This window comes from Dendronephthya gigantea, unplaced genomic scaffold (assembly GCF_004324835.1).
Source record: "Dendronephthya gigantea isolate DGI-Jeju-01 unplaced genomic scaffold, DenGig_1.0 000411F, whole genome shotgun sequence".
Lineage (NCBI taxonomy): Eukaryota > Metazoa > Cnidaria > Anthozoa > Malacalcyonacea > Nephtheidae > Dendronephthya > Dendronephthya gigantea.
The window spans coordinates 18,804-30,190 of NW_021163421.1; the positions used below are offsets into that span (position 1 = coordinate 18,804).

Consider the following 11,387-nt stretch of genomic DNA (forward strand, 5'->3'; position numbering starts at 1 on the left):
TTACGTAACAATATTGTTTTATTTTAAAATTACCCGTTTTTTCTGAAGATTTTAGTACGACACAGGAAGCGCAAAAGAGAAACCACAGGATGGGTGTTAATGATTAGGACAATGCATCCGAGGGGAATTTCATGCGCTAGCGGGGAATCGAACCCCGGTCTCCCACGTGGCAGGCGAGAATTCTACCACTGAACCACCAGCGCAACGCCACATATTGTAGTCAATTTCGGCAATAACCTTACTCCGGATCCGCTGTATGAAACATATTTTGAATCAACGTATTTTGTTTTACAGGAGTTCATTTTGCGATGCATGTTTAAGAAAATGTTGGCATTACACCTATAAATTAGGTGCCATTCTACACGAATGAAACTTAGAAATTCAATTTTTAATTTCGTAAAGAGGGATTTATCTTTTAACAATTGCTGGAAAAGATTTAAGGAAAGGCAGCAATTGGGGGATTAGCTCAAATGGTAGAGCGCGCGCTTAGCATGCGCGAGGTAGCGGGATCGACGCCCGCATCCTCCAAAATATTGTGCTTTGGATCTCAAATCATGCTTCAAAAAACCGTGGCTTTCCGTTGAATGTTTTTCGTAAAAATTTTAAAATAATATTCATACCTAAGTTTTTAATAATATTATCAAAATTCTATTAACTATTGTATGACAAATATTGATTGATCAATAAAGAAGCTGGCCGTTATCAGCCTTCCATAGCTCAGTTGGTAGAGCGGGGGACTGTAGACAAGTAAACAAACATCCCTAGGTCACTGGTTCAAATCCGGTTCGAAGGACAGTTCCATGGAAAAGATTTTGAAAAATATTTTACTTCCCTAAGTCAAATTTATATACTAGAAATACATGCATGCAGGAACCCCTCGCTATTTCAAACCAAGTACACAATTTCCTGAGTTAACTGACCTAAACTTATATTATGAAATGACAAAAAACTCAAATCAGTCTTTATATTTTACCGAGTATATTTATATAGCTAATGTTTCCATCATTCAATAAAAAAATAATCATAAAGCTAGTGTAAACATTGCCCGTTCAATTTTGCTGCATTATACCATGCCAGCAATTAAGTAACGGTTTAAAATCGAAGTTTCAAACGATTAAAACAGTACAAAATCTTCACAGACAAAGAAAAAACTTCAAATGTTATTTTATTCTGTAATTGCAGTCAACGCCGGCGGCTAAAAGTTTCAGTATACTTTATAAATATAATGTGTATTTTTGATACCAAAATTCAAATTACACTTTCAAAAACACTTTTTGAAGTTAAAGCAAAGGTGTAATAGCCTTTCACAGGTTTATGCGTTTGCATAAAAAGCTAAAAATTTAACAAATAAACGGCATATAAAGCTGAAAAGTATACAAATACGGCTCATTCTTATCGCGAAACAAATACGAAATAAACAAAGTAAACACGTATCCTTTGTCTTTGAAAACATTTATAAGTTTGCAGATTATGAATTATTCCTCTTACACGGCTTTGTCTTGACCGTATCCACGTTCATCTTTGCTATCTGTCATGCTTCATATATCTTGTTTCTTCTCGTTTTACTTTCTTTGCACAAAGTTTTTGAAACGCTTTTACAAAAATGTTTACGAAATGACAGTTAATATAAATTGCTGACGTTCTCATTGAAATACAAACTTTCTGTCTTAGCCAATCAGAACGTTCGTTGATTACCAGCCGTTACTCGCGCATGCGCATAACTTACAAAACCACCCAACGTCGACCGTCCATGACAAAGAATTTGCACAACTTTGGATTCGCCTATGTTCTACCGGGTTCCGGGTGTAATTCCTAATCTCCGAGCGGAATTAGTACCCTCGCAGGCGCTCCGCGCCCGCTCGGGGACTAGCAATGGAGTAGAAATTTGTTAAATACATGTATGCATATTTATCACAACCTGGCATTTTGAAAATGCCCAGTATGCTCCGTTGTTGTGTGCAGCTAGGGAACTAGGTGAATGATTGAAAACGCGTGAAGAATATGAATTCACGTTTTGTGCTGTATGCCGAAATAGCTCATGTGGGAGAGCGTTAGACTGAAGATCTGAAGGTCCCTGGTTCAATCCCGGGTTTCGGCAGGAAATAATTTGAAAGACTTTGCCGGTTAGCTTGGTATGTCTGCAATATATTGAAAATAATGCTTTCATTTTGCGGTTTTCGCAAATAGTTTGTTTGGGTAATCAAATGTAAAAAAAACAAAATAGATATGTGTCATTGTAACAATAGATTTCAATGCGTTACGGCGGCTCTGGGGGATTAGCTCAAATGTAAGAGCGCGCGCTTTGCATGCGCGAGGTAGCGGGATCGATGCCCGCATCCTCCAAATTTTTTTACCTAGGGATTCAATCAATTAGAAGCACATTAAATTCTCGAAAATGCGACACAACTTTATTCGTTCAAAATATCAATTTTCTTTTTAACAAGCTCGATGAATGGCGATTCTTCCTATCCTTGTCAGTGTTCGTGTCCTGGAATAATACTCATTCAAGTATTTATTGTATTGCCGTAATCTCTTTTTGCCGTCCATAGTAAAAAGAACGGGTTTCCCACGCCGGGAGTCGAATTCGGGCCATGGCGGTGATAACGCCAGATCCTAGCCACTAGACCACATGGGAACTTGCTATGCCTTACGTAACAATATTGTTTTATTTTAAAATTACCCGTTTTTTCTGAAGATTTTAGTACGACACAGCAAGCGCAAAAGAGAAACCACAGGATGGGTGTTAATGATTAGGACAATGCATTCGAGGGGAATTTCATGCGCTAGCGGGGAATCGAACCCCGGTCTCCCGCGTGGCAGGCGAGAATTCTACCACTGAACCACCAGCGCAACGCCACATATTGTAGTCAATTTCGGCAATAAGCTTACTCCGGATCCGCTGTATGAAACATATTTTGAATCAACGTATTTTGTTTTACAGGAGTTCATTTTGCGATGCATGTTTAAGAAAATGTTGGCATTACACCTATAAATTAGGTGCCATTCAACACGAATGAAACTTAGAAATTCAATTTTTATATTCGTAAAGAGGGATTTATCCTTTAACAATTGCTGGAAAAGATTTAAGGAAATGCAGCAATTGGGGGATTAGCTCAAATGGTAGAGCACGCGCTTAGCATGCCCGAGGTAACGGGATCGACGCCCGCATCCTCCAAAATATTGTGCTTTGGATCTCAGATCATGCTTCAAAAAACCGTGGCTTTCCGTTGAATGTTTTTCGTAAAAATTTTAAAATAATATTCATACCTAAGTTTTTAATAATATTATCAAAATTCTATTAAATATTGTATGACAAATATTGATTGATCAATAAAGAAGCTGGCCGTTATCAGCCTTCGATAGCTCAGTTGGTAGAGCGGGGGACTGTAGATAAGTAAACAAACATCCCTAGGTCACTGGTTCAAATCCGGTTCGAAGGACAGTTCCATTGAAAAGATTTTGAAAAATATTTTACTTCCCTAAGTCAAATTTATATACTGGCAATGGAATAGCAATTTATTAAATATATGTATGCATATTTATAACAACCTGACATTTTGAAATTGCCCAGTATGCTCCATTGTTGTGTGCAGCTAGTGAACTAGGTGGATGATCGAAAACGCCTCAAGAATATGAATACACGTTTTAAGCTGTATGCCGAAATAGCTCAGGTGGGAGAGCGTCAGACTGAAGATCTGAAGGTCCCTGGTTCAATCCCGGGTTTCGGCAGGAATTAATTTGAAAGACTTTGCGGGTTAGCTTGGTATATCTGCAATATATTGAAATAATGCTTTCATTTTGCGGTTTTCGCAAATAGTTTGTTTGGGTAATCAAATGTAAAAAACCAAAATAGATATGTGTCATTGTAACAATAGATTTCAATGCGTTACCGCGGCTCTGGGGGATTAGCTCAAATGGAAGAGCGCGCGCTTTGCATGCGCGAGGTAGCGGGATCGATGCCCGCATCCTCCATATTTTTTTCCCTATTCAATCAATTAAAAACACATTAAATTCTCGAAAATGCGACACAACTTTATTCGTTCAAAATATCAATTTTCTTTTTAACAAGCTCGATGAATGGCGATTCTTCCTAACCTTGTCAGTGTTCGTGTCCTGGAATAATACTCATTCAAGTGTTGATTTATTGCCATAATCTCTTTTGCCGGCCATAATTATAAAAACGGGTTTCCCACGCCGGAATCGAACCCGGGCCATGGCGGTGAAAACGCCAGATCCTAGCCACTAGACCACATGGGAACTTGCTTTGCCTTACGTAACAATATCGTTTTATTTTAAAATTACCCGTTTTTCTGAAGATTTTGGTACGACACAGCAAGCGCAAAAGAAAAACCACAGGATGGGTGTTAATGATTAGGACAATGCATCCGAGGGGAATTTCATGCGCTAGCGGGGAATCGAACCCCGGTCTCCCGCGTGGCAGGCGAGAATTCTACCACTGAACCACCAGCGCAACGCCACATATTGTAGTCAATTTCGGCAACAACCTTACTCCGGATCCGCTGTATGAAACATATTTTGAATCAACGTATTTTGTTTTACAGGAGGTCATTTTGCGATGCATGTTCAAGAAAATGTTGGCATTACACCTATAAATTAGGTGCCATTCTACACGAATGAAACTTAGAAATTAAATTTTTAATTTCGTAAAGAGGGATTTATCTTTTAACAATTGCTGGAAAACATTTGAGGAAAGGCAGCAATTGGGGGATTAGCTCAAATGGTAGAGCGCGCGCTTAGCATGTGCGAGGTAGCGGGATCGACGCCCGCATCCTCCAAAATATTGTGCTTTGGATCTCAAATCATGCTTCAAAAAACCGTGGCTTTCCGTTGAATGTTTTTCGTAAAAATTTTCAAAATAATATTCATACCTAAGTTTTTAATAATATTATCAAAATTCTATCTACTATTTTATGACAAATATTGATTGATCAATAAAGAAACTTGCCGTTATCAGCCTTCGATAGCTCAGTTGGTAGGGCGGGGGACTGTAGATAAGTAAACAAACATCTCTAGGTCACTGGTTCTAATCCGGTTCGAAGGACAGTTCCATGGGAAAGATTTTGAAAAATATTTTACTTCACTAAGTCAAATTTATATACTGGCAATGGAGTAGCAATTTATTAAATATATGTATGCATGTTTATAACAACATGACATTTTGAAATTGCCCAGTATGCTCCATTGTTGTGTGCAGCTAGGGAACTAGGTGGATGATCGAAAACGCCTGAAGAATATGAATACACGTTTTAAGCTGTATGCCGAAATAGCTCAGGTGGGAAAGCGTCAGACTGAAGATCTAAAGGTCCCTGGTTCAATCCCGGGTTTCGGCAGGAAATAATTTGAAAGACTTTGTCGGTTAGGTTGGTATGTCTGCAATATATTGAAAATAATGCTTTCATTTTGCGGTTTTCGCAAATAGTTTGTTTGGGTAATCAAATGTAAAAAAACCAAAATAGATATGTGTCATTGTAACAATAGATTTCAATGCGTTACGGCGGCTCTGGGGGATTAGCTCAAATGGAAGAGCGCGCGCTTTGCATGCGCTAGGTAGCGGGATCGATGCCCGCATCCTCCATATTTTTTTCTCTATTCAATCAATTAAAAACACATTAAATTCTCGAAAATGCGACACAACTTTATTCGTTCAAAATATCAATTTTCTTTTGACCAAGCTCGATGAATGGCGATTCTTCCTAACCTTGTCAGTGTTCGTGTCCTAGAATAATACTCATTCAAGTGTTGATTGTATTGCCATAATCTCTTTTTGCCGGCCATATTTATAAAAACGGGTTTCCCACGCCGGGAATCGAACCCGGGCCATGGCGGTGAAAACGCCAGATCCTAGCCACTAGATCACATGGGAACTTGCTTTGCCTTACGTAACAATATCGTTTTATTTTAAAATTACCCGTTTTTTCTGAAGATTTTGGTACGACACAGCAAGCGCAAAAGAAAAACCACAGGATGGGTGTTAATGATTAGGACAATGCATCCGAGGGGAATTTCATGCGCTAGCGGGGAACCGAACCCCGGTCTCCCGCGTGGCAGGCGAGAATTTAACCACTGAACCACCAGCGCAACGCCACATATTGCAGTCAATTTCGGCAATAACCTTTTTCCGGATCCGCTGTATGAAACATATTTTAAATCAAAGAATTTTGTTTTACAGGAGTTCATTTTGCGATGCATGTTCAAGAAAATGTTGGCATTACACCTATAAATTAGGTGCCATTCTACACGAATGAAACTTAGAAATTAAATTTTTAATTTCGTAAAGAGGGATTTATCTTTTAACAATTGCTGGAAAAGATTTAAGGAAAGGCAGCAATTGGGGGATTAGCTCAAATGGTAGAGCGCGCGCTTAGCATGCGCGAGGTAGCGGGATCGACGCCCGCATCCTCCAAAATATTGTGCTTTGGATCTCAAATCATGCTTCAAAAAACCGTGGCTTTCCGTTGAATGTTTTTCGTAAAAATTTTCAAAATAATATTCATACCTAAGTTTTTAATAATATTATCAAAATTCTATCTACTATTGTATGACAAATATTGATTGATCAATAAAGAAGCTGGCCGTTATCAGCCTTCGATAGCTCAGTTGGTAGGGCGGGGGACTGTAGATAAGTAAACAAACATCTCTAGGTCACTGGTTCAAATCCGGTTCGAAGGACAGTTCCATGGGAAAGATTTTGAAAAATATTTTACTTCACTAAGTCAAATTTATATACTGGCAATGGAGTAGCAATTTATTAAATATATGTATGCATGTTTATAACAACATGACATTTTGAAATTGCCCAGTATGCTCCATTGTTGTGTGCAGCTAGGGAACTAGGTGGATGATCGAAAACGCCTGAAGAACATGAATACACGTTTTAAGCTGTATGCCGAAATAGCTCAGATGGGAGAGCGCCAGACTGAAGATCTGAAGGTCCCTGGTTCAATCCCGGGTTTCGGCAGGAAATAATTTGAAAGACTTTGTCGGTTAGCTTGGTATGTCTGCAATATATTGAAAATAATGCTTTCATTTTGCGGTTTTCACAAATAGTTTGTTTGGGTAATCAAATGTAAAAAAACCAAAATAGATATGTGTCATTGTAACAATAGATTTCAATGCGTTACGGCGGCTCTGGGGGATTAGCTCAAATGGAAGAGCGCGCGCTTTGCATGCGCAAGGTAGCGGGGTCGATGCCCGCATCCTCCATATTTTTTTCCCTATTCAATCAATTAAAAACACATTAAATTCTCGAAAATGCGACACAACTTTATTCGTTCAAAATATCAATTTTCTTTTTAACAAGCTCGATGAATGGCGATTCTTCCTAACCTTGTCAGTGTTTGTGTCCTGGAATAATACTCATTCAAGTGTTGATTGTGTTGCCATAATCTCTTTTTGCCGGCCATAATTTTAAAAACGGGTTTCCCACGCCGGGAATCGAACCCGGGCCATGGCGGTGAAAACGCCAGATCCTAGCCACTAGACCACATGGGAACTTGCTTTGCCTTACGTAACAATATCGTTTTATTTCAAAAAATAATACCCGTTTTTTCTGAAGATTTTGGTACGACACAGCAAGCGCAAAAGAGAAACCACAGGATGGGTGTTAATGATTAGGACAATGCATCCGAGGGGAATTTCATGCGCTAGCGGGGAATCGAAGCACGGTCTCCTGCGTGGCAGGCGAGAATTCTACCACTAAACCACCAGCGCAACGCCACATATTGTTGTCAATTTCGGCAATATCCTTACTCCGGATCCGCTGGATGAAACATATTTTGAATCAACGTATTTTGTTTTACAGCAGTTCATTTTGCGATGCATGTTCAAGAAAATGTTGGCATTACACCTATAAATTAGGTGCCATTCTACACGAATGAAACTTAGAAATTCAATTTTTAATTTCGTAAAGAGGGATTTATCTTTTAACAATTGCTGGAAAAGATTTAAGGAAAGGCAGCAATTGGGGGATTAGCTCAAATGGTAGAGCGCGCGCTTAGCATGCCCGAGGAACCGGGATCGACGCCCGCATACTCCAAAATATTGTGCTTTGGATCTCAAATCATGCTTCAAAAAACCGTGGCTTTCCGTTGAATGTTTTTCGTAAAAATTTTAAAAATAATATTCATACCTAAGTTTTTAATAATATTATCAAAATTCTATTAACTATTGTATGACAAATATTGATTGATCAATAAAGAAGCTGGCCGTTATCAGCCTTCGATAGCTCAGTTGGTAGGGCGGGGGACTGTAGATAAGTAAACAAACATCTCTAGGTCACTGGTTCAAGTCCGGTTCGAAGGACAGTTCCATGGGAAAGATTTTGAAAAATTTTTTACTTCACTAAGTCAAATTTATATACTGGCAATGGAGTAGCAATTTATTAAATATATGTATGCATGTTTATAACAACCTGACATTTTGAAATTGCCCACGGTATGCTCCATTGTTGTGAGCAGCTAGGGAACTAGGTGGATGATCGAAAACGCCTGAAGAATATGAATACACGTTTTAAGCTGTATGCCGAAATAGCTCAGGTGGGAGAGCGTCAGACTGAAGATCTGAAGGTCCCTGGTTCAATCCCGGGTTTCGGCAGGAAATAATTTGAAAGACTTTGTCGGTTAGCTTGGTATGTCTGCAATATATTAAAAATAATGCTTTCATTTTGCGGTTTTCACAAATAGTTTGTTTGGGTAATCAAATGTAAAAAAAACAAAATAGATATGTGTCATTGTAACAATAGTTTTCTATGCGTTACGGCGGCTCTGGGGGATTAGCTCAAATGGAAGAGCGCGCGCTTTGCATTCGCGAGGTAGCGGGATCGATGCCAGCATCCTCCATATTTTTTTCCCTATTCAATCAATTAAAAACACATTAAATTCTCGAAAATGCGACACAACTTTATTCGTTCAAAATATCAATTTTCTTTTTAACAAGCTCGATGAATGGCGATTCTTCCTAACCTTGTCAGTGTTCGTGTCCTGGAATAATACTCATTCAAGTGTTGATTGTATTGCCATAATCTCTTTTTGCCGGCCATAATTTTAAAAACGGGTTTCCCACGCCGGGAATCGAACCCGGGCCATGGCGGTGAAAACGCCAGATCCTAGCCACTAGACCACATGGGAACTTGCTTTGCTTTACGTAACAATATCGTTTTATTTTAAAATTACCCGTTTTTTCTGAAGATTTTGGTACGACACAGCAAGCGCAAAAGAGAAACCACAGGATGCGTGTTAATGATTAGGACAATGCATCCGAGGGGAATTTCATGCGCTAGCGGGAATCGAACCCCCGTCTCCCGCGTGGCAGGCGAGAATTCTACCACTGAACCACCAGCGCAACGCCACATATTGTAGTCAATTTCGGCAAAAACCTTACTCCGGATCCGCTGTATGAAACATATTTTGAATCAACGTATTTTGTTTATGCAGGAGTTCATTTTGCGATGCATGTTCAAGAAAATGTTGGCATTACACCTATAAATTAGGTGCCATTCTAAACGAATGAAACTTAGAAATTCAATTTTTAATTTCGTAAAGAGGGATTTATCTTTTAACAATTGCTGGAAAAGATTTAAGGAAAGGCAGCAATTGGGGGATTAGCTCAAATGGTAGAGCGCCCGTTTAGCATGCCCGAGGTAGCGGGATCAACGCCCGCATCCCCCAAAATATTGTGCTTTGGATCTCAAATCATGCTTCAAAAAACCGTGGCTTTCAGTTGAATGTTTTTCGTAATATTTTTGAGAATGATATTTATACCTACGTTTTTAATCATGTTATCAAAATTCTAAATTAATAGAATTAACTATTGTATGACAAATATTGATTGATCAATAAAGAAGCCGGCCGTTTTCAGCCTTTGATAGCTCAGTTGGTAGAGCGGGGGACTGTAGATAAGTAAAGAAACATCCCTAGGTCACTGGTTGAAATCCGGTTCGAAGGGCAGTTGCATGGAAAAGATTTCGAAAAATATTTTACTTCCGTATGTCAAATTGATATACTGGCCATGGAGTAGAAATTTATTGAATATATATGTATGCATATTTACCATAACCTGACATTTCGAAATTGCCCAGTATATGCTCTGTTGTTGTGTGCAGCTATATAGGGAACTTGGTGGATGATCGAAAACCTAACTTTTGAATTTTCTATTTTAGACGAGTTAAATTCCCTAGTACAAAAAGTACTGGAAATAAAGTAAGAAAATACCTGGAGACCAGGTTGTTAAAATTATAGTTTTAGAGTAGTAGGTAAACAAAGCAATGAAGCACGGAAAGTTGCGTTTGTTACTAAAGTCTTTTTATGTTAGTGGCGTCAAGCCCGTTTAGCTTAAACCGGTGGATAAGGCAAAATTAAATAACACTCATACAACTCTGTTGAATGAGTCAACTTGAATATTATGCACTGAATATGTAGTTGTGAACAGTATCTTTCTATTAAGGCTAAAAATATTTTGTTTGCTTGTTAAATAAAACTTGATTTCTATTTTGAATTAATCAAGCGTTTGAGCTTAACGGGCTTGATACAACTGGATCCACCATGATAATTGGGGTGTATTACCGTATTCATTTTTTTTCAAATTGAATGTTTTTACGGTAAATACGAATAAATATATTAATATGTCCACCCAACTTATCGATGCTGGCGATGCCACTGGTATACTTCACAGTTATGACGACTCCTTCTTCTTCAAGTGCTTTGAATGAAGCTGCTACGAAAGTTCGATATCGTTGCTACGAAACGGGGAAGTGGCTTGTGGGGGCGTAGGCAGACCAAATTATTTTTGAATAATATTTTTTCATGATTTTTTTACTCTGCTGGTTTGTGTCACTGAAGCTTAATAATATGAAATATAAAGTCGACGGGGGTGTGGTTCAAGCTGTGACCACGCACTTTTTTGGAAATGAGCGCAGCCCTCTCAATTCAAATTTCGTTCGGATGGGCCTTACAAGAAGGAGATCGAGAACCATCTCAACGGCTCCGACGCCTACAGCAGCTATAATATACTTCCGACAACGAGTTTTTACGTAAGATTTTCTACAAAAACTACCACCCTGACAAGCACCTTGCTGCCTTTTCACTGTCACAGATAGCATGATGGAGTCCGAAAATCTAATGGTGGCGACATTTATGGTACGATATTTCTTGGTATGCCCGTTTCGGTTTCCATTTCCCAAAAAGAAAACGAAACTGGAAATCACTTGATGCCTTCAAAGTGTCTGTTGCCCATTCATCGCTGTATGAATCTTGCAACGTAAATTCCGAAGTGGAAACGCGTTCTTAATGCCATTGTTATGTCGGTTTTTCACTAGCGATATTTTTCGCGCGAAGCGACTTTATTCTTTTGAATTTAAGCAATTTGTTCCA

General features: G+C 38.8%; 23 non-coding genes across 23 annotated transcripts; 14 read left to right on the top strand and 9 right to left on the bottom strand.

Moving 5' to 3' along the window:
- Positions 1-132: 132 nt before the first annotated feature.
- Positions 133-203, bottom strand: Trnag-gcc. The gene has a single exon. It is a non-coding gene; the product is annotated as a tRNA-Gly (tRNA).
- Positions 204-455: 252 nt separating this feature from the next.
- Trnaa-agc lies at positions 456-528 on the top strand. Its single transcript has one exon. It is a non-coding gene; the product is annotated as a tRNA-Ala (tRNA).
- A 178-nt stretch (positions 529-706) lies between these two features.
- Trnay-gua lies at positions 707-793 on the top strand. The gene is given in 2 exon segments: positions 707-743; positions 758-793. It is a non-coding gene; the product is annotated as a tRNA-Tyr (tRNA).
- Positions 794-2,025: 1,232 nt separating this feature from the next.
- Positions 2,026-2,098, top strand: Trnaf-gaa. Its single transcript has one exon. It is a non-coding gene; the product is annotated as a tRNA-Phe (tRNA).
- Positions 2,099-2,779: 681 nt separating this feature from the next.
- Trnag-gcc lies at positions 2,780-2,850 on the bottom strand. The gene has a single exon. It is a non-coding gene; the product is annotated as a tRNA-Gly (tRNA).
- A 503-nt stretch (positions 2,851-3,353) lies between these two features.
- On the top strand, positions 3,354-3,440 carry Trnay-gua. The gene is given in 2 exon segments: positions 3,354-3,390; positions 3,405-3,440. It is a non-coding gene; the product is annotated as a tRNA-Tyr (tRNA).
- Positions 3,441-3,656: 216 nt separating this feature from the next.
- Trnaf-gaa lies at positions 3,657-3,729 on the top strand. The gene has a single exon. It is a non-coding gene; the product is annotated as a tRNA-Phe (tRNA).
- A 170-nt stretch (positions 3,730-3,899) lies between these two features.
- Trnaa-ugc lies at positions 3,900-3,972 on the top strand. The gene has a single exon. It is a non-coding gene; the product is annotated as a tRNA-Ala (tRNA).
- A 214-nt stretch (positions 3,973-4,186) lies between these two features.
- Trnae-uuc lies at positions 4,187-4,257 on the bottom strand. The gene has a single exon. It is a non-coding gene; the product is annotated as a tRNA-Glu (tRNA).
- Positions 4,258-4,400: 143 nt separating this feature from the next.
- On the bottom strand, positions 4,401-4,471 carry Trnag-gcc. The gene has a single exon. It is a non-coding gene; the product is annotated as a tRNA-Gly (tRNA).
- Positions 4,472-4,975: 504 nt separating this feature from the next.
- On the top strand, positions 4,976-5,062 carry Trnay-gua. Its single transcript is given in 2 exon segments — positions 4,976-5,012; positions 5,027-5,062. It is a non-coding gene; the product is annotated as a tRNA-Tyr (tRNA).
- Positions 5,063-5,278: 216 nt separating this feature from the next.
- Positions 5,279-5,351, top strand: Trnaf-gaa. Its single transcript has one exon. It is a non-coding gene; the product is annotated as a tRNA-Phe (tRNA).
- Positions 5,352-5,812: 461 nt separating this feature from the next.
- On the bottom strand, positions 5,813-5,884 carry Trnae-uuc. The gene has a single exon. It is a non-coding gene; the product is annotated as a tRNA-Glu (tRNA).
- Positions 5,885-6,028: 144 nt separating this feature from the next.
- On the bottom strand, positions 6,029-6,099 carry Trnag-gcc. Its single transcript has one exon. It is a non-coding gene; the product is annotated as a tRNA-Gly (tRNA).
- Positions 6,100-6,351: 252 nt separating this feature from the next.
- Trnaa-agc lies at positions 6,352-6,424 on the top strand. The gene has a single exon. It is a non-coding gene; the product is annotated as a tRNA-Ala (tRNA).
- Positions 6,425-6,603: 179 nt separating this feature from the next.
- Positions 6,604-6,690, top strand: Trnay-gua. The gene is given in 2 exon segments: positions 6,604-6,640; positions 6,655-6,690. It is a non-coding gene; the product is annotated as a tRNA-Tyr (tRNA).
- Positions 6,691-6,906: 216 nt separating this feature from the next.
- Positions 6,907-6,979, top strand: Trnaf-gaa. The gene has a single exon. It is a non-coding gene; the product is annotated as a tRNA-Phe (tRNA).
- A 461-nt stretch (positions 6,980-7,440) lies between these two features.
- Positions 7,441-7,512, bottom strand: Trnae-uuc. Its single transcript has one exon. It is a non-coding gene; the product is annotated as a tRNA-Glu (tRNA).
- A 723-nt stretch (positions 7,513-8,235) lies between these two features.
- Trnay-gua lies at positions 8,236-8,322 on the top strand. Its single transcript is given in 2 exon segments — positions 8,236-8,272; positions 8,287-8,322. It is a non-coding gene; the product is annotated as a tRNA-Tyr (tRNA).
- A 218-nt stretch (positions 8,323-8,540) lies between these two features.
- Positions 8,541-8,613, top strand: Trnaf-gaa. Its single transcript has one exon. It is a non-coding gene; the product is annotated as a tRNA-Phe (tRNA).
- A 461-nt stretch (positions 8,614-9,074) lies between these two features.
- Trnae-uuc lies at positions 9,075-9,146 on the bottom strand. Its single transcript has one exon. It is a non-coding gene; the product is annotated as a tRNA-Glu (tRNA).
- A 144-nt stretch (positions 9,147-9,290) lies between these two features.
- Positions 9,291-9,360, bottom strand: Trnag-gcc. Its single transcript has one exon. It is a non-coding gene; the product is annotated as a tRNA-Gly (tRNA).
- Positions 9,361-9,876: 516 nt separating this feature from the next.
- Trnay-gua lies at positions 9,877-9,963 on the top strand. Its single transcript is given in 2 exon segments — positions 9,877-9,913; positions 9,928-9,963. It is a non-coding gene; the product is annotated as a tRNA-Tyr (tRNA).
- Positions 9,964-11,387: the final 1,424 nt, after the last annotated feature.